A 27,160-nucleotide genomic window follows, 5' to 3' on the forward strand; every position below is an offset into this window, starting at 1 on the left:
CTGGGTCCTTAGATCCTGATCCTACCAAGACATAGGCATGTTTGCAAGATTGGAGCTTATGACTGTAACTTTTGCAGGGGTTACACCTAGAATATCAGGGTTGGAAGGGACCTCAGGAGGTCATCTAGTACAACCCCCTGCTCAAAGTAGGACCAATCCCTAATTTTTGCCCCAGATCCCTAAATGGCCCTCTCAAGGATTGAATTTATAACCCTGAGTTTAGCAGGCCAATGCTCAAACCACTGAGCTATCCCTCCCCTCAACGTCCTGTGTCAAAGCACCATGCAGCACTGTAGTGCTGTTTAAAGAACAGTAATAGAATATAAAACACTGGAGAGAGGTGATTTATGGCTGCTGCTTTGTCCGTGTCTTTAATATATTATGCATAATACTTTTACATCAGTAGTCTCTATGCAATATTAGGAATGAAGAACAGTCGAGGGGGCAATTTTCTTTAGGAGAGCTGTCTGCATTGGAGGGTTATTTGAATTTCTACCCATCAGTTGCTGCATTTGCTTAGTGAGAAAATTAGAACCTACACTGGGATTTCTGCTTAGAATTTTAATTGACTGGCTTCTCCTTCTCATCTTTCCTTCAGGTGGTGGCGCTGTGCTCTGTGTATTACCATCTGTCCCGGCTTGTGTACCACTCCACAGTATTCCTAAATAAATGCTGACCTTGCCTTCATGCTCTGCATCCCCAGCATCCATATTGATCTGGCTTTCTCTTTGTTTTCTTCAGCTCAGTGCACTTAGTGCCACCCCTACAGAAGCTGCTTTGAAATTCAAACATATGGACACAAGTTCTTCTTGTATCTCTTGTTAAATTTCCAGTAATGCACCAGTTTGTCAGGTCAGCTTATCTAGAGCCTGATCTCATTCCCGTTTAAGTCAGTGGGAATCTTTCTGTTAACGTCAGTGCAGCGTGGATCAGAGGCTTACTTTCTGCCTCATGACTCCTAAACTGTTCCTTCTCGCCCTGATTCTGGAAAGCATATAAGCATATGCTTGGATCCCATTGATTTCATGTGCTTAAATGCTTTCCTGAATTTACTGAAGCAGGGACTCTGACAATATGCTATTATTTCACCAGGATAGATTATGAATTCTCTGTTGGTGTAAATCAACACAGCGCCTTTTATATCAGCGCAAATTAGATGAGATCTGTGTGTCTGGATGAGATAGGCAGCGGTTGGTCCAGCAGAGGAATAAATAGGCCACCTGCAGCTATAAACTGTATTACATTTCCATAGCTGCCCTCCTCAGGGGGATTCTGTGTTAAGGTGGTCCTCAGGGTATCCGCTGGCTGCAGGGACCCTACCACCATGGCTTTGTTGGAGCCTAATCACCAGTGTGGTGCTTGGAGTTTTAGAACCACTAGATGCCTAATGTCCTCACATGGAAAAGTTTGGCCTAGAATCACAGGGGACCTCAGGAGGTCATCTAGTCCAATCCGCAGCTCAAAGCAGAACCAATCCCCAATTTCTGCCCCAGAACCCTAAATGGCCCCCTCAAGGATTGAACTGACAACCCTGGGTTTAGCAGGCCAATGCTCAAACCACTGAGTTATCCCTCCCTAACTGATGTCCAGCTGGCCACACCCCTACCATCCCTCCAGCAGAATGATCAGTGCTAAATCTCCGCAATGAACACTTCATGGCAACTTCTTCCTCTTTACCCCTCCACCCACCGTGGGAGGGTGTGGTCTGACCAAGTATTATTAAAGAGCAGCTAGGGTAGCCATATGAGGCAGTTTCTCCGTAACTGTGTTAGAATAGACTGACTCTCCACAATACATTTATATACCAGGGGTAACGTTTTTGAATGTCAGGGTGGTTGATAAACTAGTCAATATGAGACAGTTGATCCATAATGCTATATGACCATGCCCCTTGATTGCTGCCATGTGGTTTAAATGGACCCAATTGCTTAGGGAAGGCCACAGACCATGGTGGAATTATGCACACCACATTATTGGGTGATGATATTTTTGCTCATCTGTGAAATCCTCTTTCTGGATACAGAATTGAAATATATGAGTCTACTGCATGCAAGGTTTCTCATTTACCCAAGTGCATGTCACTGTATGAGGAGATCTACTGTACAGCAGCTATATCTGCTCATTTAAACTCACCACTTGTCATACACATCTCTAAACCCACTGTAATTGTGGAAGTCAGAGAAGTGCAGAACATGATCACTTTTCACCATAAATGTTGATTCATGTATTATATTATGGAGCAATAAAGTTTGCTAGAGAGTTTGCTGTGTCGAGTGATGGAGAGACTTGGGGGAATTATGAGCAGCACCCGTTGGGGAGTCGTCATGTTGCTAGTCTTTAAAATTCTCACTGCATAAAATGAATGGAGGGAATGAGACCCACATTTTCAAACTGTCCACTGGTTTTGCGTGCCCAGCTTCAGATACTTTGGAGCTTGGTTTCAGAGGTACTGCAGCACCCCCCACTCCAGTTGCAGTCAATTGGAACAGCAGGTGCTCAGCTCTTGGGCTGAGGATGTCTGATGGGGGACACCCAAAATAGATGGGCACTTCTATAAATATTGACGCAAAGCATTGTGAACAAGTGTCACCCATTCTGCCTTGGGCTCTGCATGACTCATTTGTCCATAAAGATGATCTTTCCCAGATTGGGAAGGATTCACTCAACACACTGGTTGCACAAGTGATCTTCCATTATGGCCCTGAGTTTTGGAGGGGCTGAGCTTGAGCACCCATACTGCTCACTGACTTCAAGTGGAGTTTGGTGTTAGTTGACTATTAGCCAAATGCAGACAGTGTGCTCTGCTCTGTACACAGTGTTAATATAGGCAGGGAGGCTTACCAGCTGCTACTGTTGAATCTCCAAAATCAGTCAACAGAGATGTCCACAAGATTTCTCATAGCATGCTTTGCACATGTAGCTAACAGTCCTCCAGTGCATTCACATCCACATGGTTTCCTTACAGCACCGTATTAACTCTGCTGACTAGTGTGTTTCCCCAGAGCTGGTTCTTTTGGGAGACATATCAAACCACAATGCCTTATGAGCCTGACCCAAAGCCCACTGAAGTCAAAGAGAGTCTTTTCATTGACTTCTGTGGGGTTTGGATCAGGCCCTGGGTTCTGAACAGCACGTATCACCAAATGGGGTAAGAATTCTGCCTTCTTATACCAGCTGTGAATTAAGTCGTGGAGGTTAGGGGGAATACCTTCTCATACTGGGCACCTGTTCATACAAAGAGAAGGGGACCATATATCCTTTTAAAAAATCAATAAAATACCAGTAATTCCTTTCTCAATTGGAACAATAAAGGTCAGAACGAGTTCCTGGGTGTCTGTAGCATGTATTTATGCTGTATTTATCTCTGTTATTCACTTTAAAATAAGAAAGTGGACAAAATTAACTTGGAGCAGTGATGAAAACTCACCACAAGAGGGTAGTGGTTGCAAGAGAATTTTACAAAGTAGATTTAAAAAAATAAGGGATCTGATTCTCATCTGATGTATGCCAGATTTACACGAGCATAACTCGCTTGAGTTGGTCCTCCTCTACACTACTGTGAAAGGAGAATCAAGCCCAAGGGCTACTTTGTGTCCTTATTGGAACCTAATATTAAATTTGTATTGCCCCTGCAATGCTTGAAGAAAGAGGTTCTCTGTCTCTCTCTCTCTCTCATGCATTGTCCTTTTTTCAGAGTACCCTGGAAAGTAGGGATCTGTCTTTGGATGGGTTCATTTCCAAGGCATTGGCTGAATACTGGCTCTGGTCATTCCAAATAATGAGAAAAAGGCCCTGTCTAACTCACTGGAAAGCTACCAATCCTCTCTGTTAATAATGGTCCTGAGCTGCCTCGTTTGGGTCTAGATCTGAACCTCCCCAGAGTTTAGGTGTGTTTGGTTCTAGGATTTGGGTTCTGCTTATTTTACAGATATGTAACCCTTCTGCCCGTCAGAGTTGGCAGCAACAAGGGCCGGGTTCAGTATCTAGGGGATCCATTCCAATAACACAATGCAAACCGGCTCGAGCCCCCACCCAGTGACCTGGGACAAATATATACCACCCCCGCTGGGCGCCTCCAAGAGGCAATACTTCCCCTCTCACAAGCACATAGTCTGAGTGTAGCAAAAAGCCTTTTAATAACAGAGAGAAACAATGTGGCATTATGTTGGGGAAACACCACCAACAGGATTCATAACACAACCCATGAGCAAAAAAACCCACCCCAAGCAAATTGGGGCATGCCCCTTTCCCTTTGGTTCTTGAGTCCAGCAACCCCAAATCACCCAAAGTCCCAAAAGTCCAATGACCCAAAAGTCTCTGTCCCTGGTCAGGGCAGCCCCAGAGTTCGAAAGTTTATCTGCGGAGCTTTACCTCCCAACCTGGGTGGAGATGGGATGGGGGTAAGAGGCACCTTACATGATCTGAAGCTGACCGCCCCACAGCTCCATAGGCCTTCGCTCCACTCCGCCAGCCGCCCCACGAACTCCTTCGCTCAGCTCAGCTCCGCGGCCCACAAGCAGCTCCTGCCATCCCACGAACTGTCCCACCAGCAGCTCCCGCCGTCCTACAAACTGCTCCACCAGCCTGTCCACAAGGCACTCCAGCCGTCCCGCAAACTGCTCCACAATATATCTTCAGGCTCCCCCACTACTTAACACAATGCTCAGTGATTTCAGCTCTTAGTCAGTTCAGCTCTTTGGTGAATTCAGTTTGTAGTAGGGGGAGCCTCAGTGCTGGTGCACTGTTAGCCCGAAGTGAGCTCAGCAGCCTGTAACTAGACTTCTAACGAAATCAAAATTAGCTCTGATATTCCACAGTGGAGAGAGGAGGAAGTGCAATTAGCATGGAAGGCCCTCACCAAGGGGCCCATGCCACCAAGTATTAATACTTGTCCCTAGCCTCTTTCAATTCACAGAGTTTTGGAACCCATGACCCTTGCCTAGCGAGTGCCACTTAGTTGATGGTGAGTCCCTCCATCATAACAAAAGGCCAAGTACAGTTCCAAGCACAGTTCCCATAATCAGGGTAATAACAACTTATTCTTTCTGCCCCAATAACAGAGACACTGGGGATCCCACAGCAGCCAAAGTGACCATTTGGGCAGCTATGGCCTCATTCTAGGCGGGGTGGGTGTGCCTATGCAAATGTGATTGGCCCCTGAAGTTCTTTTCCACAACTTGCCACACCTCACCACCAGATATCAGGGTGAAGCTCATCCTGACACTGCTTACAGATAGAAGAGGCAACCTGGTAACTATGGATCTAAACTTCAAAGACTAGGAGCCTTTGGGCCTGGGGTTTTGGTCTAGGCCCATCTCCAACCTATATGGAATTAGATGATATTGATCATATTGGTAATTAAATGTCCACCTGATTATGTCAGTTATGGAATCCAGCTTTAAAATAGAACTTAGAAACTGATTATGGAACAAAGTGTGCAATAATATTAACAAATCAGCAATGCAATAGCTCAGAAGGCCATTGATGCTGGCTCTGCAACATAACCACCTACCCAGGGGAAAGATCAGCAAACCACATAAACCAAAACTAAACAAGCATACCGCAGTTCCATAGCAGGGAGTTCCCAAACTGAACTGGTCAGGGGAAGGGAGTTTAAGCAAATGATCTCACTGCTTCCCTGCCTTTGTGCAACTCCTGGCTGTTGGGATTGCATGTCTCTTCACTCATGACTTGCAGCCCGTGGGGGCATAGCAAACTTAGGGCAGTGGGAACACCCTATGTTACACCCAGTGAGGAGATGGATGAACTGCTCTGGCTATGATCATGTTTTTATTGAGAGGGTTGACAGTCCCTTACCACTCATTTCTGAGGAAGATTTTTCCATACTGGTGGCACTCTTGCAATACCGTTTGCATCAAGGGCTAAGGAAGTAATCACAGCACCAGAATGGAACTCTCAGCCAAAGAGAGCCTGCTTTGGGCGATACCTCCTTCAAATTTCTTTCCTGGCTGACTGTCAGTCAGTCAGCTGGAGAAAAATCTGCTCCCCTGTAGGACATCGAGGACTGATAGGACATCTCAGTCTCACAAATGTCATTCCTATCTGGTACCTGAGCTAGAAAACTCAGCAAAAGGGAGTCAATGAATGTCTAATGTGGCACTTCCCCCATGGAACCTAAACTAGCTTGTGCCACCCCACAGCTCATGAAGGTCACTGACCTTATTAGAGTCAGGTGGTATGGGCACTCATTCCTGCTAGATAGAGCCAGAAAATATAGGAATAAAAAAGGATATAAAATGTTGGAACTATGGAAAAGCGAATGGAAGTTGGAAGTCCATATGATTTGGAGTAGTCTCATCGTATATCTTGATTGTAGTAAGGCTTTTGACACAATCGCACATAACCGTCTCGTAAGAAAACTAGGGAAGCGTGGTCTAAATGAAACTACTATAAGGTGGGTGGGTACACAACTGGTTGAAAGACAAAACTCAAGGAGTAGTTAGCAATGGTTTGCTGTCAAACTGGAGGGTGTATCTAGTGGAGTCCTGCAGGGGCAGGTTCTGGGTCCAGTACTATTCAATATTTTCATTAACGACTTAGATAATGGAATGGACAGTGCGCTGACCAAATTTGCAGATGTCACCAAACTGGGAGGGGTCACTAGCACTTTGGAGGACAGGATTAGAATTCAAAGTGACCTGGACAGATTGGAGAATTGGTCTGAAATAACAAGATGAAATTCAATGAAGACAAGTGCAAATTACTATGCTTCAGAAGGAACCATCAAATGCACAACTACAAAATGGGAACTAGCCGGCGAGGCGGTAGCACTGCTGAAAAGGCTCTGGGGGTGATAGTGGGTCACAAATGGATAATGAATCAACAATGGGATGCAGTTTCAAAAAAGGCTGTATTAACAGGAATGTGATCTATAAGACACGGGAGGTAACTGTCCTGCTCTATTTGGCACTGGCAGGGCCTCCGATGGAGCACTGTGTCCAGTTCTGGGTGCCACACTTTAGAAAAGACGTGGACAAATTGAAGAGAGTCCAAGCACAGCAACAAAAATGAGAAAAGGGTTTAGAAAACCTGACCTATGAGGAAAGGTATTAAAAACTGGGCATGTTTGGACTTGAGAAAAGAAGACCAAAGGGGGACCTGATAAAGACCTTTAAATATGTGAAGGGCTGTTATAAAGAGGACAGGGATCAATTGTTTCCCATGTCCACTCAAGGTAGTGGACTAGTAGGACTAAAAGTAATGGGCTTAATCTGCAGCAAGGGAAATATAGGTAAGATATTAGGAAAGACTTACTAACTATTAAGGCAGTTGCGGAATTGGAGGCTTTTGAGAACTGATTGGCAGGGATGGTCTATATGTCCTGTCTCTGCACAGAGGGTTGGACTTGATGACTTCTTGAGGTCTCTTCTAGCCCTACATTTCTATGATTCTATATTCCTTTAGGATGGAAATTTGCAGAGTTCATTGAAATCTGCACTAAAGGCCATTGCTACCTCCCTGTCTTAATCAACAACTATTTCCACACTGTTTCCAGTATGATTTTATTCAGCCTTTGGGTAGGGACTGTGGCTCTTGGTGGTAGATAAAACCATGTTCTGTTAGAATGAGACATTAAAATAATGATATTACAAAGGATCCAAAATATTTAGTTTGGGGGAGCGGGACAATGCTGGGAGCTGGCAGGTGAACCAGCTTTCTGGTCACTTAGGGTACGTCCACATAGCAATTAAACACCCACAGCTGGCCCAGGTCAGCTGCCTTGGTCTCGTGGGCTCAGGCTTGACTCCAAGTGCTGGGACCCTGGGGGGGGGGGGGGGGGGGTGGGTCTCAGATCCCAGGCTCCAGTCGGTGCCTGAATGTCTGCACAGCAATTTTTAGCTCTGCAGCCCTAGCTCCCAGCTGGCCGACGGGCCTTTTGTTCCAGTGCAGATGTGCCCTTAGGAATCAATCAGCTCTCCTGGAGAAGGCTGAGTGGGAATGTTCAAGCTAATTGAGGTATGAGCCAATTGGTCCATCAGCTGAAGGGTATAAGGAGGACAGAAAGGAAGCACCAATGGGGAACTCGGAGCTAGTTGAGCCCAGTTTGTGCTTATCTCTGTTTGTCCCCAGCCCTGTGGGAAAGGGCTAAAGGAAGAGAAGCCCTGTATATAATACTGCTGCATGGGACTGTGTTGGTGCTGGTGATGGGAATGTAGATAAATCACATAAAGTTCCCACTCATCATATTGGGTAAGACCAACGGTCCATCTAACCCCGTGTCCTGTTTGCCAACAGTGGCCAGTACCAGATGCTTCAGAGGGAATGAACAGAATGGAGCAATTTTCAAGTGATCCATCCCATCATCCAGTCCCAGCTACTGGAAGTCAGAGGTTTAGGGACACCCAGAGCATGGCGTTGTGTCCCTGACCATCTTGGCTAATAGCCATTGACGGAACTATCCTCCATGAACTTATCTAATTCTTTTATGAACCCAGTTACACTTCTGGCCTTCACAACATCCCCTGGCAATGAGTTCCCCTGGCAACATCCTCTGGCAACAACTGTGTGTTGTGTGAAGAAGTAGTTCCTTATGTTTGTTTTAAACCTGATGCCTTTAATTTCATTGGATGACCCCTGGTTCTTGTGTTATGTGAAGGGGTAAATAACACTTCCCCATTCTCTTTCACCATATCATTCCTGATTTTATAGACCGAGATCATATCCCCTTGAGCAGTCTCTTTTCTCAGCTGAACAGCCCCAGTCTTTTGAATCTCTCCTTGTGTGTAACTGTTCCATACCCGTAATCATTGCCCTACTCTGTACTGTTTCCAATTCAAATATATCTATTTTGAGATGGGGCAACAAGAATGGCACACAGTATACAAGGGTGTGTCATGGATTTATATACTTGTGTTATGATATTTTCTGTCTTATTACCTAACCCTTTCCTAATGGTTCCTAATATTCCGTTAGCTTTTTTGAATGCCACTATATATTAAGTGGATATTTTTGGAGAACTATCCATGATGACTCCAAGATTTTTTTCCTGAGTCATAAGGGCTAATTTAGATCCCATCACTTTGTTTGTATAGTTGGCATTTTGTTTTCCAATGTGCATTACTTTATCAACATTGAATTTCCTCTGCCATTTTGTTGCCCAGAAATCCAGTTTGCTGAGAGCTCTTTGTAACTCTTTGCAGTCAACTTTGGTCATATCTATCCTGAATAATTTTGTATTATCTGCAAGGTTTGGCTTTTCACCATTTACCCCTTTTCCAAATCGTTTATCAATATCTTGAACAGCACAGGTCCCAGTACAGATACTTGGAGACCCTGCTATATATTTCTCTCCACTGTGAAAACTGACCATTTATTCCTATTTGTATCCTATCTTTTAACCAGTTACTGATCCATGACAGGACCTTCTCTCTGATCCCATGACGGTTTATTTTGCTTAAGAGCCTTTGGCATAGGACCTCGTCAAAGGCTTTCTGGAAGTCCAACTACACTATATCAACTGGATCCCCCTTGTCCACATGCTGATTGACACCCTCAAAGAATACTAATATATTGGTGAGGCATTATTTCCATTTACATAAACTGCGTTGACTCTTTTCCAATATATTATGTTCATCTATGTGTCTGATAATTCTGTTCTTTACTGTATTTCAACCAGTTTGCCTGATAGTGAAGTTAGGCTTACCAGCCTGTAATTGCCCAGATTGCCTCTGGAACCTTTTTTTAAAGGTCCGCATTACATTAGCTGTCCTCCAGTCATCTGGTACAAAGGCAGATTTTAGCAATAGGTTACATACCACTGTTAATATTTCTGCAATTTCATATTTGAGTTCCTTCAGAACTCTTGGGTGAATACCGTCTGGTATTTGTACTGTTTAATTTATCAACTTGTTCTGTTGACACCTCATTCTGGGACAGTTCCTCAGATCTGTCACCTAAAAAGAATGGCTCAGGTGTGGGAATCTCCCTCACATCCTTTGCACTACAGACCAATGCAAAGAATGCATTTAGCTTCTCTGCAATGTCCTTCTCTTCCATGAGTGCTCCCTTAGCACCTCAATCATGCAGTGGCCTCACTGGTTGTTTGTTGAAGTGAGCCTGGGAGGTTCCTAGGGCACATAAGGGCGGGGTGGAGAGTGTCCCATAATCATGGCTAATAGAATGACAATGGGCCAGATCCTCCTCTGGTGTAATTTGGCATAACTCCACTGATGTTAATAAAGTTACAGGGGTTTGGCCCAATAGCCCCAGTCTGTCTTTTGTTGCTAAAGGCTAAATTCAGTGAACAGACAAATGATGCTGCACAAATGGAAACCAGAAACAAGAGATCCTAATCTTGCAATCCTTTTTCATTCTGAAATACAGCTAGTTGGAAGTTTATTTAAAAAAAATAAATTTAATTTTTTCACCAGCTCTGTTATGATCTATGCAGTGAATGAGGCATTTTGCCCAAATAGGGACTGCCGGACTGGATTGGTCTGAATGTTGTGGAACGATGAGCTGATAAATGAGCTTATTAAGGAAAACTGCATTCTAACCAAATGAAAATGCAAAAAAGTTTCAGGAACTGTGCATTCTATAAAGTAATACCATAGGTCAGTAAGGGGCCAGATGTTCCACTTCTGTATGCCAAGACAACGCCATTGACTTCAGTGGAGCTCTGAGTCAGACCAGCTGAGCATCTGGCCTATGTGTTTGTGACAGTGCTTTTGAGAGCTTGTATTTTGGATGTCGATAAAGGGCCAGAGCTTCAGCTGGTGCAAATTGATGTAATTCATTGAAGTCACCAGCTGAGGATTTGACCCATAATGTACTATCGTATTAAATGTTGGTGTGATTATTTTTGTCAGCTTAGAAAATAAAAAAATAATGGGGACTGACGTTTGTTGTACAAACAATTTAAATGTATCCCACATCCAGCTGTATTCCAGAAAGGACAGTACATCCTGGGATGGATGGGATACCTGGCACTGGTTAGGAATACGTAGTTGAGCAGTTACCTTGCCAGAGTCTCAGCGTCATTCAGTTTAATGAGTCCAATGGCCTTTCCTTTTTGTCCTTATGTGTCATGCATCACTTCTGACTCATATTCATTTGCTAGCTTTTGGCTTGATCCAATGATTCTAGGAGTCTATGGATGTCTTTCCATTGACTTCTATGTGTTTTGGATCAGGCTCTTTTTCAGTTTTAGCCCAAGGTGCAAAGTTTAAGGGGTGATCGGATCAGTTTATTTTGTTTTTTTCCCCCCAGCCTATGTTTGGAGCAGCATCCAGAGGCAAATTTCCCCCAAGTTTGGGGATGTCTCTATTCGGGGCACTTGTTTAGATCCTTCCCCACTTTTAACTGTTGGCTTTTACGTGGGATGAAGAATATGTCCTTTCTTTATCAAGTGTACATCCTGAATGTAAGAGTTATATTGGCCCCCTATGACCAGAAGGGGAAGTCAGGGAGACTAGGTTACTCCATTCCAGGAACTGTAGAGTAGATGAGGGCTTAAGGAATGGCAAAAGCAGTGCTGGGTGGCAGGAATGCTTCCAGAATGCTAGTGGGTGTCTGGAAAAAAAAACAGGCTACTCTTTCTTTAAGGGCCTGGGATCAGGAACCTTGTATTGTAGGATGAGACTAGGGTCCCTTCTCTCTTAGCCAACCAGGATAAGTTCTGGGAAAGAGCAGCATATAAGCTGCCTCTTCCCTCATGATGGGAGGGATGGTAGCATGGGAAAGATGGCTGACCTATCCCTGCCGAGGGGAGAAAGGACTGAGGTGATGTGACCTGGCCTCCAAGTCATAGACAAAGGCTACAGAGATGCCTTCCTTCCCCCGCCAGCACCCTGGGAAAGCCCAAGGCCCTCTGGCCCAGGGTGCTGGCCAGGAGGAGCCGAGCCCTGCGTGGGCCAAAGCCCCACACAGTGCTGGCATGGGGAAGCCTCTCCACCCCTCAGCTAAGCTCTGCAGTGGTGGTGGGGAAGTGATTTCCAGCCTGTTCATGCCCCAAACCTGCAGGCTCCACAGCAGCCCCCCAGGCAGGGTCTTAGCACTCTCCTCCCTGCCCTGGGTCCTGCCCCTAGGGAGTGTGGGGCTGCTTCATCCCCCCTCCCTGCTGAGCCACCTCTCTGGCCGGGTTTGCTGAAGCCCCTGCAGTCAGGTTCCCTGGGCCCAGAGGCACAATGCATCCTTAGGGCTTAACCCCTTCCTGCCCATGCTGTAGCGGGGGGACAGAAGGTGGCAAAATAAGTCAGTTTCTAGCTGATCCTTATGAGTTACCCCTTAATGCCATTGAGACTGAAGGATAGTATGGCCGGGAAGGGTTACAAATTCCACCTGACACAAGGCCAGATTTGATAAAATGTCACATAACTGTAGGCCATATCGCAGCCTCCCCCACATTGGAAAAAGCAGGAGAAAGGGCTCAAGGGAGGAGACACCTGTGAGAGTTTCTTTGTGAAGCGCTCTTTCCAACCGTCCCATCAGAAGGGTGGGATTTGCTTCCCTGCAGAGCAGATTGTGGGATTGGCTTACAAAATGTTTGGCTGTCCTGAGAGAACTCTGAGGGACACCAGGGCACCTGTGTTGAGGCTTGTGCCTTTATGTCCTTTCCTAGCAGGCTCTCTGCTTCCTCAACCACATACAGAGAGCTGCAAAAAGATGATGTAACTTGGGGGGTTGTGTTTAGGGAGGAATTTAGCAGGCCTCTCTTCCCAGGCCAAACAGCTGCCCAGGACTTACCCAGTGTGGATTCCTGGACCCACAACAAGCCTTCCATGAGGCATCCCCTCCTGGTATGGACCTTGAGGAAACAGTCTCAGGTAACACTGTGGTATCTGTTGGCAAATGTAGATTCTTTAATACCAACTGTTTTAGTGGCTCCCTGCAACTTTTAGGGTTAGATTCTCTAAAAAGCTCAGTTCCCATTTAGGCACCAAGATTAGTAGCCAGACTTTCAAAGAGCCGAGCACATTCTCTGCTGAGCGCTTTGGAAAATGCAGTGCTCTCTATGGCGCTGAGCTCATGAAAATAGGCCCCAAAATCCAAAATCAACAGCAAAATTCCCATTGACTTGAATGGAGCCAGGATTATACCTTTGGTCCATAATGCTTGCGAAACACTTGCAGATGACATATTTTATGTGGCATTTATTCTATTCATATTAAGTGCTGACTTCCGTTAGGGCAGTCACCATATGAGAATCTTGCAAACTCAGTTATGCCATGTGTGTATTATATTTTACTATAACAATAGAAATGGAATCTACCACTGCAATAGTGAACAAATAAGACATCCCGTTCTTTGTTTTCAAAGTCATATCAAATCATTGTTCTTGGGAAAGATTGCCAAGGGGGTGGGGAGGTGTTCTGTTTTAGTGCACTGTCCAGGATTTGAATTTATTTTCTGGAAAGTTGATTACAAGAAGTTTTTCACTTTCATCTCTTTCTAAAGGGAACTAAAATCAATACAGAGGAAAAAATGATTTAGTTCAATGATAATAGTGGGGAAGTTAACTTAACATAAAAATTAAACAGACTGTTGCTTTTAAGCCAAGGTTAAGGCTCCCCACACCCTGTCATATCTCCTGGGTATCCTGTTTTATATTAGTTGTGTCTGTCCTGCATCAAAGGTAAAAATACATGATTTCCTTCCACTGCATCAAAGCTTGTTTCACATAAGCCACTGCAATCAAAGTGGACAAATGCCAATTTTTTTTTATTGGTTGTATACAACAGAAAAAGAAACGATGTGACTCTAACATGAATGCAGTACAAGCAAAACAAAGAAAAACAACTATCTTCCTGCCTATCCTTTCCCAAGGGTTTGAAGTAAGCTGTGGAATGTAATGGATTTCCTTTGCCAGTACTATTGTGATGTTATACAAAGAGCTTAAGTTCATTAGTCAGACCCTCAGTATCCAAATCAACAAGAGTTAGGCCCTGGGTGCAGCAACGTACTTAACTATGAGCCTTATATTAAGCATGTGAGTTGTTCAATTGACTACAAATAGGTGACTCGTCTGCTTAAAGGTTTAGGCATGTGCTCAGGTATCTTGTCTGTCATTATGTAGCCGCACTATAGAAACGCACAAGGTAGACTTTGAAATTAGAGGTGGTTGGGAGGTTATGTTTTGCAAACATGAACATTTTTTCATGGAAGGATTTCTTTGAAAAAATTCCATTTTTTAAAAAAATAAACAAAATCCACAAATGAGAACTTTGGTTTGGATTTTTTTTCAATAAAACCCCAAACATTTTCAACAAGTAGAATTTCACCAGGATTTCACCCCGCCCCTCTCAGTTTTGACAAAGCTTGTTCTAATTAAAAAATGCTTGACTGAACACTTTTGAACAGCTCTATTACGAATGCATTTGAAGTACAGGAGATCATATTATTGTAAGAATATTCTGCCTCTCCTTGTGATTTGGTCCTCGAGCTAGGTTGCCTTACAGTCTCTCCATTTCCAGAGTCGTCAATGGATGGAGACAAGGGGAATTAACACAAATAATCTGAGTTCACAGGTAATAGAGGAGAATGGTTCCTGCTTGAGGTCCATCAGTATCCGGTACTCCCTTTCCTCAGGAAGGAGTCAGGAGCAGCAGCCAAGCACTGAAAGCCTGCTTTCCTCCCTGCGCTACCATTAACTGAACTGGGGATCTCCTTCTTAAGTTCCTCTCCCTCCAATCCTCACGCTTCTCACAGGTGTGGTGGGGCAGAGCCACCTGAGCCCACATTAGCTCATATTGCCCAGTGTGGGGTTTGTATATCCAATCACACACCCTTATCAGGCATTTCTGTGTAGATGTTCGTGCCTCCTCATATGCCATCTTGAATAGCAGAGATCAGAACTGCTAGCTCGTTTTGTCTAAATATGCCCTCTATTTATCTGAAGTCTGCTGTCAGGCCTGGATTTGGCAGAGTGCTGGGCATAGACCATTATTTCCATCCAGAATTCTGGATAACCTTGTGAAAGACACATCACAGTAGTGGCTTCTAGGAGCCAAGGAGTGAATCTGTGTGAAGGGTTCCACCACCGTGATAATCCACCAAGGCAGGTTGCAGTTAACTGGCTTGGTTTTAGTCAGTAGAAGGAGAAGGAGGAGTAAAAGAGGCAGGAATGCTGAAGTGGAAGTTGTAGCATGGAAGATCTTTGACCAGACTCAGACCTGAGGTAAGAAGGTAATTCCACAGAGTCAGAGCCACTGACACCAGATTTGATTCTGACCTCTCTTTGCCAGTCAGGAGGGGCAGTGTGGTCCAGTGGATTGGGTGCTGTGGGGAGAGTCAGAAGACCTGGGATACTGCTGAGCCTGCCTGAGTTACCTATGAGCCTGAGCCTGCTTAAACCTGATGAGCTCTCACAGAGCCAGAGAGTGTGATGAGGCATCAGAGGCAATTCCCTGTAGGTCTCATAAAAGGCTCCATGCCATTCAACTAGGATTCAGCCAATCCACAGGTGAGGACCCACCCAGGTGATCCCAAGGCAGGTATATAGGCTCCTAAGCCCTGGTCTACACTAGGACTTTAGATCGAATTTAGCAGCGTTAAATCGATTTAAACCTGCACCCGTCCACACAATGAAGCCCTTTATTTCGACTTAAAGGGCTCTTAAAATCGATTTCCTTACTCCACCCCTGACAAGTGGATTAGCGCTTAAATCGACGTTGCCGGCTCGAATTTGGGGTACTGTGGACACAATTCGATGGTATTGGCCTCCGGGAGCTATCCCAGAGTGCTCCATTCTGACCGCTCTGGACAGCGCTCTCAACTCAGATGCACTGGCCAGGTAGACGGGAAAAGAACCGCGAACTTTTGAATCTCATTTCCTGTTTGGCCAGCGTGGCAAGCTGCAGGTGACCATGCAGAGCTCATCAGCAGAGGTGACCATGATGGAGTCCCAGAATCGCAAAAGAGCTCCAGCATGGACTGAACGGGAGGTACGGGATCTGATCGCTGTTTGGGGAGAGGAATCCGTGCTATCAGAACTCCGTTCCAGTTTTCGAAATGCCAAAACCTTTCTGAAAATCTCCCAGGGCATGAAGGACAGAGGCCATAACAGGGACCCGAAGCAGTGCCGCGTGAAACTGAAGGAGCTGAGGCAAGCCTACCAGAAAACCAGAGAGGCGAACAGCCGCTCTGGGTCAGAGCCCCAAACATGCCGCTTCTATGATGAGCTGCATGCCATTTTAGGGGGTTCAGCCACCACTACCCCAGCCGTGTTGTTTGACTCCTTCAATGGAGATGGAGGCAATACAGAAGTAGGTTTTGGGGACGAAGAAGATGATGATGAGGAGGTTGTAGATAGCTCACAGCAAGCAAGCGGAGAAACCGGTTTTCCCGACAGCCAGGAACTGTTTCTCACCCTAGACCTGGAGCCAGTACCCCCCGAACCCACCCAAGGCTGCCTCCTGGACTCAGCAGGCGGAGAAGGGACCTCTGGTGAGTGTACCTTTTAAAATGCTATACATGGTTTAAAAGCAAGCATGTGAAAGGATTACTTTGCCCTGGCATTTGCGGTTCTGCCTTTGCAAAAGGTTTCTGGGGAGGGCAGCCTTATTTCGTCCTTCATGGTAGGACACTTTACCACTCCAGGCCAGCAACACGTACTGGGGAATCACTGTAGAACAAAGCATTGCAGTGTATGTTTGCTGGCATTCAACCAAAATCCGTTCACGCGGTGGGAGGAGGCAAAATGCGACCTTGTAACGAAAGCACATGTGCTATGTATGTAATGTTAACAGCAAGGTTTACCCTGAAAGAGTGTAGCCACTGTTTTATAAAATGTGTCTTTTTAAATACCGCTGTCCCTTTTTTTTTCTCCACCAGCTGCATGTGTTTCAATGATCACAGGATCTTCTCCTTCCCAGAGGCTAGTGAAGCTTAGAAAGAAAAAAAAACGCACTCGCGATGAAATGTTCTCCGAGCTCATGCTGTCCTCCCACACTGACAGAGCACAGACGAATGCGTGGAGGCAAATAATGTCAGAGTGCAGGAAAGCACAAAATGACCGGGAGGAGAGGTGGCGGGCTGAAGAGAGTAAGTGGCGGGCTGAAGAGAGTAAGTGGCGGGCTGAAGACAGGGCTGAAGCTCAAAGGTGGCGGCAGCGTGATGAGAGGAGGCAGGATTCAATGCTGAGGCTGCTGCAGGACCAAACCAGTATGCTCCAGTGTATGGTTGAGCTGCAGCAAAGGCAGCTGGAGCACAGACTGCCACTGCAGCCCCTCTGTAACCAACCGCCCTCCTCCCCAAGTTCCATAGCCTCCACACCCAGACGCCCAAGAACGCGGTGGGGGGGCCTCCGGCCAACCAGCCACTCCACCACAGAGGATTGCCCAAAAAAAAGAAGGCTGTCATTCAATAAATTTTAAAGTTGTAAACTTTTAAAGTGCTGTGCTTAAAGTGCTGTGTGGCATTTTCCTTCCCTCCTCCACCACCCCTCCTGGGATACCGTGGTAGTCATCCCCCTATTTGTGTGATGAATGAATAACGAATGCATGACTGTGAAGCAGCAATGACTTTATTGGCTCTGCAAGCAATGATTAAAGGGAGGAGGGGAGGGTGGTTAGCTTACAGGGAAGTAGAGTGAACCAAGGGGCGGGGGGGTTCATCAAGGAGAAACAAACAGAACTTTCACACCGGAGCCTGGCCAGTCATGAGACTGGTTTTCAAAGCTTCTCTGATGCGTACCGCGCCCTCCTGTGCTCTTCTAACCGCCCTGGTGTCTGGCTGCGCGTAACCAGCAGCTAGGCAATTTGCCTCAACCTCCCACCCCGCCATAAATGTCTCCCCCTTACTCTCACAGATATTGTGGAGCACACAGCAAGCAGTAATAACAGTGGGAATATTGGTTTCGCTGAGGTCTAAGCGAGTCAGTAAACTGCGCCAGCGCGCCTTTAAACGTCCAAATGCACATTCTACCACCATTCTGCACTTGCTCAGCCTGTAGTTGAACAGCTCCTGACCACTGTCCAGGCTGCCTGTGTACGGCTTCATGAGCCATGGCATTAAGGGGTAGGCTGGGTCCCCAAGGATACATATAGGCATTTCAACATCCCCAACAGTTATTTTCTGGTCTGGGAATAAAGTCCCTTCTTGCAGCTTTTGAAACAGACCAGAGTTCCTGAAGATGCGAGCATCATGCACCTTTCCCGGCCATCCCACGTTGATGTTGGTGAAACGTCCCTTGTGATCCACCAGAGCTTGCAGCACTATCGAAAAGTACCCCTTGCGGTTTATGTACTCGGCGGCTTGGTGCTCCGGTGCCAATATAGGGATATGGGTTCCGTCTATAGCCCCACCACAGTTAGGGAATCCCATTGCAGCAAAGCCATCCACTATGACCTGCACATTTCCCAGGGTCACTACCCTTGATATCAGCAGATCTTTGATTGCGTGGGCTACTTGCATCACAGCAGCCCCCACAGTAGATTTGCCCACTCCAAATTGATTCCCAACTGACCGGTAGCTGTCTGGCGTTGCAAGCTTCCACAGGGCTATCGCCACTCGCTTCTCAACTGTGAGGGCTGCTCTCATCTTGGTATTCATGCGCTTCAGGACAGGGGAAAGCAAGTCACAAAGTTCCATGAAAGTGCCCTTACGCATGCGAAAGTTTCGTAGCCACTGGGAATCGTCCCAGACCTGCAACACTATGCGGTCCCACCAGTCTGTGCTTGTTTCCCGAGCCCAGAATCGGCGTTCCACAGCATGAACCTGCCCCATTAGCACCATGATGCATGCATTGTCAGGGCCCATGCTTTCAGAGAAATCTGTGTCCATGTCCTGATCACTCACGGGACCGCGCTGACGTCGCCTCCTCGCCCGGTATCGCGTTGCCATGTTCTGGTGCTGCATATACTGCTGAATAATGCGTGTGGTGGTTAATGTGCTCCTAATTGCCAAAGTGAGCTGAGCGGGCTCCATGCTTGCCGTGGTATGGCGTCCGCACAGAAAAAAGGCGCGGAACGATTGTCTGCCGTTGCTCTGACGGAGGGAGGGGCGACTGACGACACGGCTTACAGGGTTGGCTTCAGGGAGCTAAAATCAACAAAGGGGGTGCCTGTACATCAAGGAGTATTTCAGGCAGGACTGCACGGAGGGTTCCAATAAGAAATGGTGCACCTAAGTTATCGTTATTGGAACAAGGAGGTTAGCCTGGCCTCTGATTGATACATGGCTAGATTTACCTCGCTGCACCTTCTCTGTGAGTGACTGCAGTGTGACCTAGAGGAATGAGTCCCCTAGACAGGGGAGGAGGCAAATGAGTACAAAACAAATCTGGTCTATTTCTTGTTTTGACCCACTCCATCTATCTTTTACATCTTTGGCTGGCAGCAGACGGTGCAGAAGGACTGCATGCCATCCACATCTCATGGCTGCTCGGCAGAAGATGGTACAGTACGCCTGCTAGCCATCCCCATCTCTTGCCTGCCTGGCAGAAGATGGTGCAATACGACTGCTAGCAATCCTCATCTCTTGCCTGCCTGGCAGAAGATGGTACAGTACGACTGCTAGCAGTCCGTATCGCCTGCCTGCTCACCATAAGACGGTTCAATAGGACTGACTGCAGGACTAAAGAGAATGACCTGGTCAAGTCACTCCAAATGTAGTCCCTGCGCCCATGTCTGCCCAGGCGCTCCCAGCCGACGCGGCCAGGAGCACCTCGGACACGATGAGGACGACTACCAGTCGTATTGCACCGTCTGCTGCCAGAAGGCAAGGGGTTACTGCTACTGTGCAGCAAAGCCGTACCGCGTCTGCCAGCACCCAGGAGACATAGGGTGACGGTTACCTGAGCGGGCTCCATGCTTGCTGTGGTATGGCGTCTGCACAGGTAACTCAGGAAAAAAGGCGCGAAATGATTGTCTGCCCTTGCTTTCACGGGGGGAGGGAGGGAACGGGAGGCTGACGATATGTACCCAGAACCACCCGCGACAATGTTTTAGCCCCATCAGGCATTGGGATCTCAACCCAGAATTCCAATGGGCAGCGGAGACTGCGGGAACTGTGGGATAGCTACCCACAGTGCAACGCTCCGGAAGTCGACGCTTGCCTCGGTACTGTGGAAGCGCTCCGCCGAGTTAATGCACTTAATGCACTTAGAGCATTTTCTGTGGGGACACACACACTCGAATTTATAAAACCGATTTCTAAAAAACCGACTTCTATAAATTCGACCTTATTCCGTAGTGTAGACATACCCTAAGTGAGCAAACTGGTGAGACTGCTTCTGTGTCAGTACCTGGCTGGGAGTATTCCCATTGCCAGTTGTTTCAACAGACTGCATCCCTGGGTAGCCCTGGCTTCTGCTCCAGCCTGTGTCTGTTTCCATGCTAGCCAGCCCCTACTCCTCCAGTCCACATCTGCTCCGGTCTCAGTGGCTACCCAGTGTCTCTTGTCTCTGGTCCATTAACTCAAAACTGAGTTAGCTATGTGGACAGACAGGTGGACCATCTTCCCAAGCAACAGGAAGGAGAAGGAGCAGCCTATTAGTCCAAGACTGGAAGGTCCTCATGCAAAATAAAGCTTTCTTTTCAGGAAAAAACATACCACTTCTGAATGGGAGTATAATGCATAGCTCATGTCTCAAGGGACTCATTTTAAAATCTGTTAATCTCGTGTAATTGCATGCATGTTATAAACACCTGCCCATCCAACAAAGCCACAAGGATATTATGTGCATGTTTGAGTGGGTGTAACAATAGATGGAATTAGAAAGGCAGGCTTTGATCCATAGATGGTAAGAAGTTCAGACAGCTGCATGTAAAACTCTCGTACGCTATTTTTTTTTTTTTTTTACTTGGGCAACATCAAAACAGTGAAGATTTTATATTTGTATCATCTTGTTATGGAATTCTCTGCCAATGATATACCACCTGTCTGTCCACATAGCTAACTCAGTTTTGAGTTAATGGTAAATGTCACATTACTACTACCAGAGGCGGGAGGATCAAATTTCATGCTGCTGCGTTATTCTCAATTACTTGAATATTTTGGAGCAATGGCTTCTTTGTCCTTACACCTTTTCCGGCAAACAGCTGGCTTTTCCATTCAGCTTTGTTTTGGAAAAGCCACTCCTTGCTTTGTCATGTACAGAAGAGACTGTAATTCCTTCTAGAGGCCAGGGATAATCCAGAGCCCATGATACAGAAGAATCTTTTCAAAACAACGTGAGCCAGATCCTCACCTGGTATACATGGGTGCATGCCTATTTATTATTTCTATCATGGTAGCAGCTAGGGATCCCAACAGAGATCAGGTATCCATTTTGCTAGGAGCTGTACAGAAATAACAGTCTATACCTGTATGAATAGGGCTCCACCAAATTCACAGTCCATTTTGGTCAATTTCACTGTCATGGGATTTTCAAAATGGTAAATTTCATGATTTCAGTTATTTAAATCGGAAATTTCATGGTGTTGTAAGTGTTGGGGTCCTGACGGAAAAAGGAATTGTGTGTGTGTGTGTGGGGGGGGGGTCACAAGGTTACTGTAGGGGGGTTGTGGTACTGCTACCCTTACTTATGTGCTACTGCTGGCGGTGCTGCCTTCAGAGCCGGGCAGCTGGAAAGCGGAGGCTGCTGGCTGGGTGCCCAGCTCTGAAGGCAGAGCTGCTACCACCAGCAGCGCAGAAGTAAGGGTGGCCTGGTACGGTATCGCCACCCTGACTTCTGTACTGCTGCTGGCAGGGCACTGCCTTCAGAGCTGGGCACCCGGCCAACAGCTGTCACTCTCTAGTCGCCCAGCTCTGAAGGCAGCACAGAAGTAAGGATGGCAATACTGTGACCAAATAACCTTGTGACCCCTCAACCCCCTGTCCACATGACTCCCTTTTGGGTCAGGACTCCCACTTTGAGAAATGCTGGTCTCCGTCTTGAAATCTGCATAGTATAGTATAGGGTAAAATAACACTAAAGACCAGATTTCACAGGGGGAGACCAGATTTCATGGTCCATTTTTCATGGCCCTGAATTTGGTAGGACCCTACTTATGAATGTACAGTCTAAAAAACATTTACACCAGCTGAGGATCTGATCCATGGAAGTTCTAACATTTAGGCCTTGTTATATCGAGTTGAGTTGTGTGTTCTATTTACAAATGTGATGGAAACATTTTCAATGTGACTAAAGCCCAGTGGATATTTCTTAAGTTACACTGGTTTTCCAGGCTCAGAAAGTTTTTGGGTTCATTCTGTTCTATTCTAAAGCTCACTAGCTGAACCAAAACCTCATAACATGTGCACCATGGGCCTGCTCTAGCTATAGGTCCAGATTCTGCTGGTGCAGCTGGGCCAAACCTGAGTGGTACTGTGGCCACCAGGATGCAATGCCACTCACTCAGATTTGGCATGGCCATCCCTGTCATGATGGAGGGGCGGCCAGATCAAACCTGAATGAGCGGTGCTGTGACCTGGCACTTAGCCTTCCGACTTCTACCTAACCATTGAACAGAAGACTCGCCATGCTCCTCAGAAGGTCTTTCACAGCCCCCAGGGGGTGCACGTCTCCTTCCCTGCTGGAGAACCTCTGTTCTAAGAGAAGCTGGAGCAGTGCCTAGGGCAGCAGATTGTCTTAAGTGGCCTCACTGCAGGCTAACGAAAGCAATTGCTGAGCTGTACACGGGGTCTGACCCAATGTTCACTGAAGTCAATGAGAGTCCTTTCATTGAGTTCCATAGGCATGGATCAAGCCCTGGAGCTTGTAATGAGGGCAAGAATGAGCCCTGGGCTGTTTGGCTTAATAAGCAGTTGATGCCTTTATCCATATTAAGCTCTTGTGTTTTTTCCTTTGCTGTAATCCCTTTCCCCCATGTTCACTAGAGCACCCCTGAAGGGGTGAAGTGACTAAGGAGTACAGGATTGCGCCCAAAGTTTGCGAGCACTTGTGGACTGCGCTGGCTACCAGTGCGAGTGAAATACTTTCCAGGGCAGGGCCAGTGTGTTCATCCCCTGGCTTGGGGAGCAGTGCCGAACGCCCCTCCGATCAACTGAAGAATCCAGCTGGGGGACTCTGGTGGCAGTCACAGCTTTGTAATGTAGGGTTTCAAGTAGGCCCAATGATAGCAAGATGTAGCAGTGGAGGGAGGGGAGAGGGGAAGGATACCAGAGGCGTCTCCCCTCCCTCTCTCCTTCGGACATCTATTGTAATAGAATTGTCCAACTTTTCGCCCGTTCAAAGTACAATATTTACCAGGCATCTGTTTTCTCTGGGTTACAAAACCAGCCAAATCATAACTTCAGTGGCGGCTGCCAATCTTTTTCATGTCAGTTCAGTGCTGCGTGCAGAGTTGGGTGACACATGAGGTAAATATTTGGAGTAAATGCTGGCCCCAGATCCTGTGTTTCCCTCCTTGGACATCCACAAAAGGCTGAGGTCAGCGAAGAACACACTGGCAGTGGAAACAAGCTGAGCACGCATGGAGCTGAAACAAAGAAGAAGGGAAATGTGAAGAAAACCCTGAGCTCTGATAATGGGCAAAGGGGAGTTCCTGCTTACTGAGGGTAGGTTGTGGCAGATGGAGCTGTCAGGATATAGATATTCAGGCCTGTCTGTAAAGGCCTATACTCTAAGAATTTAGGTGTATTCTTATCACTTAGCTAGTTATAGAGGTATAAAAGAAAGAATCAAAATCACTGTATGCCGGTGTAAGGGCCTTCTCTTACTGCGACAGTCTGAGGCCCTGTTCTTAGGCTAAGGCCTTTGGCTAAGCAACAGAGGCAGCCATAAGCTGGGAAGCGACCGGTCACATCCTTACATTCAAAACTAGTCACATTGAAATAAGGTGCTATTGGGCTGTTAGGAATACAGTCCTGTCCTGATAATGCCCATCGCCTCCAGAGAAAGGGAAGTGCCTAGAAAATGTAAAAGGAAACTTAGTTTGATAGCATCCTGTCTGGCAAGAACTCACTTATCAATAGATGGGATGTGAAATCCTCACTTCTGTATTGTTTTGTCATTATAGTTCCCACTTTACTATTGTTTGTCTGTATAATCTCTGTCTGATTCTGTGATTGTTCCTGTCTGCTGTATAATTAATTTTGCTGGGTGTAAACTAATTAAGGTGGTGGGATATTCTTGGTTACATAATCATGTTACAATATGTTAGGATTGGTTAGTTAAATTTCAGGAAAATGATTGGTTAAGGTATAGCTAAGCAGAACTCAAGTTTTACTATATAGTCTGCAGTCAATCAGGAAGTGGGTGGGTGGGGGAAATGGGAACAGAGAATGGGGGGGAATTGGAATCCTGTTTTGCTAAGGGGGGGAATGGGAACAGGGACATGGGTGTAAGGCTCTGTGGTATCAGAGCTGGGAAGGGGGACACTAAGGAAGGAAACTAAGGAATCATGCTTGCTGGAAGTTCACCCCAATAAACATCGAATTGTTTGCACCTTTGGACTTTGGGTATTGTTGCTCTCTGTTCATGCGAGAAGGACCAGGGAAGTAAGTGGGTGAAGGAATAAGTCCCCTAACAGGAGCCATGACAACTTACTTGGCGTTGACTTCAATGGAGCTCTGACAATTCACACTAACTGAAGATCTGCTCATGTGACTGGGGACCAGCCACTGAAGTTCCTCCATAGTTACTTATTTATAATTATTTATATTGCCCACAGGCCCCAGTCAGGGATCAGGGCCCCACTAGATTAGCTGCTGCATGCACGTATAACACTAAGATATTGCCTGCCGAAGAGAGCTTACGTCCTAATCAGTTAATTAAATGTAGGGGATTACTGAACCAACTCAGATCTAAAGTGAACCCGAGTCTCCCTCTAGAACTTGAACTAAATTAGACCAGAACCTAGCTAAATGCTCAAATGTTCAACTAACATTAAAATATTCACACCCCTTTGCACTTCCTGGTATTTAACTAGCAGTGGAAGCACCAAAGGAATTATTCCCATGATATTTCTAGGCTTGTGTCAAGGAAGCCTTGGATTTTTCCCCTGTAAAGCTCTTCTGCTTGAGGCATATGTCTAGGGAAGGGTCTATGGATGTTCACAGATCCCAATTAGAATTGTGATCAATGTTCTTAGTGGGCTTTGAAGTCTCTGGGCCAGAGCCTCAGCTGGTGTAAATTAGCAGAGCTCTATTGACTGCTGATCTACACAAGCTGAGGACTTGGTCGGTTGTGTTTTGTGGACCTGGCAGAAGGAGGTTCATACAGCACCAACTAGCTGGTAGGCCAACCTCTCTGCCCACTGATGGCCATCCTTTGAGTTCCCCTTCTGCTGCCTCCTAACGGTTCCCTCTAGGGTGCTCAAGGGTCACCATCTCTGCCTTACATTCCTCCTCTCGAACTGCAGCCAGCTCTGCTCTGAGCCTCAGAGACAGGGAGCACACCAAAAGGCTTAGCATGGTCGTCATGCAACCTTCCCTAAGAGCGGCTTCCTCAGGATTGTGGGGCTTTGCTTACTAGTGCAGGCTTGTACTGCTAGGGAACCATTGCGAGCTCTGCATTGGTCTAGTCACTTTTATTCCATGCCTAATAATAGTTTGTTTATTTATCACCTGATAATTTGGCATTGTAGTGGGAAGAGTTGGACCCATCTGCACTGGCCCTGACACAGGGTATATGGCCGATCAAAGATGCCGTTGCTTCCACTGAGAGAGAGGATCCAGCTACACCAGTGTAAATCCACAGTTAGTCCGTTATTGTTATTGTTAATTTGTACTGCAGTAGCAATACAGGGATCAGAGCCCCATTTTGCCAGGCGCTGTACACTCTTTGTCCCAAGCAGCTTATAGTCTTAGCCTTTGACGAGGAAGAACAGATAGAAAGAACAAAGAGCAAGATGGGAGGAGGGCAAGGTAAGGGCAAGGGGAATAATTGTTTGGTGTAACAAGCAATAGTCTCAGCATGCCAATTGCCTCACCGTTGCCAAGTGTTCTATCAGATATGAGTCTTAAAAGGGATTGAGGAGGACAAAGTTGTGGTTTTATGGATATTTCCGGGCCACTCCTGCCATGCAAAGTCAATGATGGTACTCTGGATTTACACCAGTGTACATGAAAGCAGAATTTAGCCCTATATGAGGGTCCTGGGCTTTTTACCCACACCTTTTCAGCCCCATTATGGCCCCACTGGTGGCACAGTTGGTTCAAGGGGACCTGAGTACTTAGAAAGAAGGCTATGCGTAGCCCCACATAGAACACAGATTGCTCTTTGTGACTCTGCTGCTCCCTGCTAACTAAAGGTGTGATAGTCCAAAATCATTTCTGAAGCCAGATTTCTGATTTGGTCCAGAAGGAACATGTGTCTCAAAAGTTGCTTCTATAACTCCATGTGAACAGCGTTGCTTTTCACTCTTGATGATCTGGTTCTATAAAACTGAAACTGCTTGTCTGGAACAGCAGTGTACTCGGGGCACTTAAAACTGGAATAGCCAAACCTCTTGAGATTACATTGTAGGGGAAAATCTTGCTTTAGTCGGGACACGGAAAAATAACCGAACGGGTCCTCTCAATCTCTAATTTCCATGGGCCACGGTAGACAGGACTGTGAAAGGAAGTACGATGTAAAAAAAAAGAAAAGCTTCTGGCCTGTTGCTTCATAGTTTCCATAAGTACTAGAATAAGGTGGGTCTGAAAAACAAGTGAGGTGGACATAGGACAAGAGAAGCATGGGGAAAGAAATTTAACTTAGCCAAGCACACCACATGGAATAAATATTCCAGAGAGAAGACAGGCACAGCTCATAGTATTCTATTAACAAAAACGAGGAGTCGTTTGGCACCTTAAAAACGAACAGATTTGTTAGGATATAGATATTCAGGCCTGCCTGTAAAGGCCTGTACTTTAAGAATTTAGGTGTATTCTTATCACTTGGCTAGTTAGAGGTATACAAGAAAGAATCAAAATCACTGTCTGCCAATGTAAGGTCCTTCTCTTACTGTGACAGTCTGGGGCCCTGTTCTTAGGCTAAGGCCTTTGGCTAAGCAGCAGAGGCAGCCATAAGCTGGGAAGCGAACGGTCACATCCTCACATTCCAAACTAGTCACATTGAAATAAGGTGCTATTGGGCTGTTAGGCACTATCAGGACAGGATTGTATGCCTATCAGCTCCAGAGAAAGGGAAGTGCCTAGAAAATGTAAAAGAAAACTTAGTTTGATAGCATCCTGTCTGGCAAGAACTCACTTATCAATACTGGGATGTGAAATCCTCACTTCTGTATTGTCTTGCCATTATAGTTCCCACTTT

Source organism: Caretta caretta, chromosome 11, assembly GCF_965140235.1.
Source record: "Caretta caretta isolate rCarCar2 chromosome 11, rCarCar1.hap1, whole genome shotgun sequence".
Lineage (NCBI taxonomy): Eukaryota > Metazoa > Chordata > Testudines > Cheloniidae > Caretta > Caretta caretta.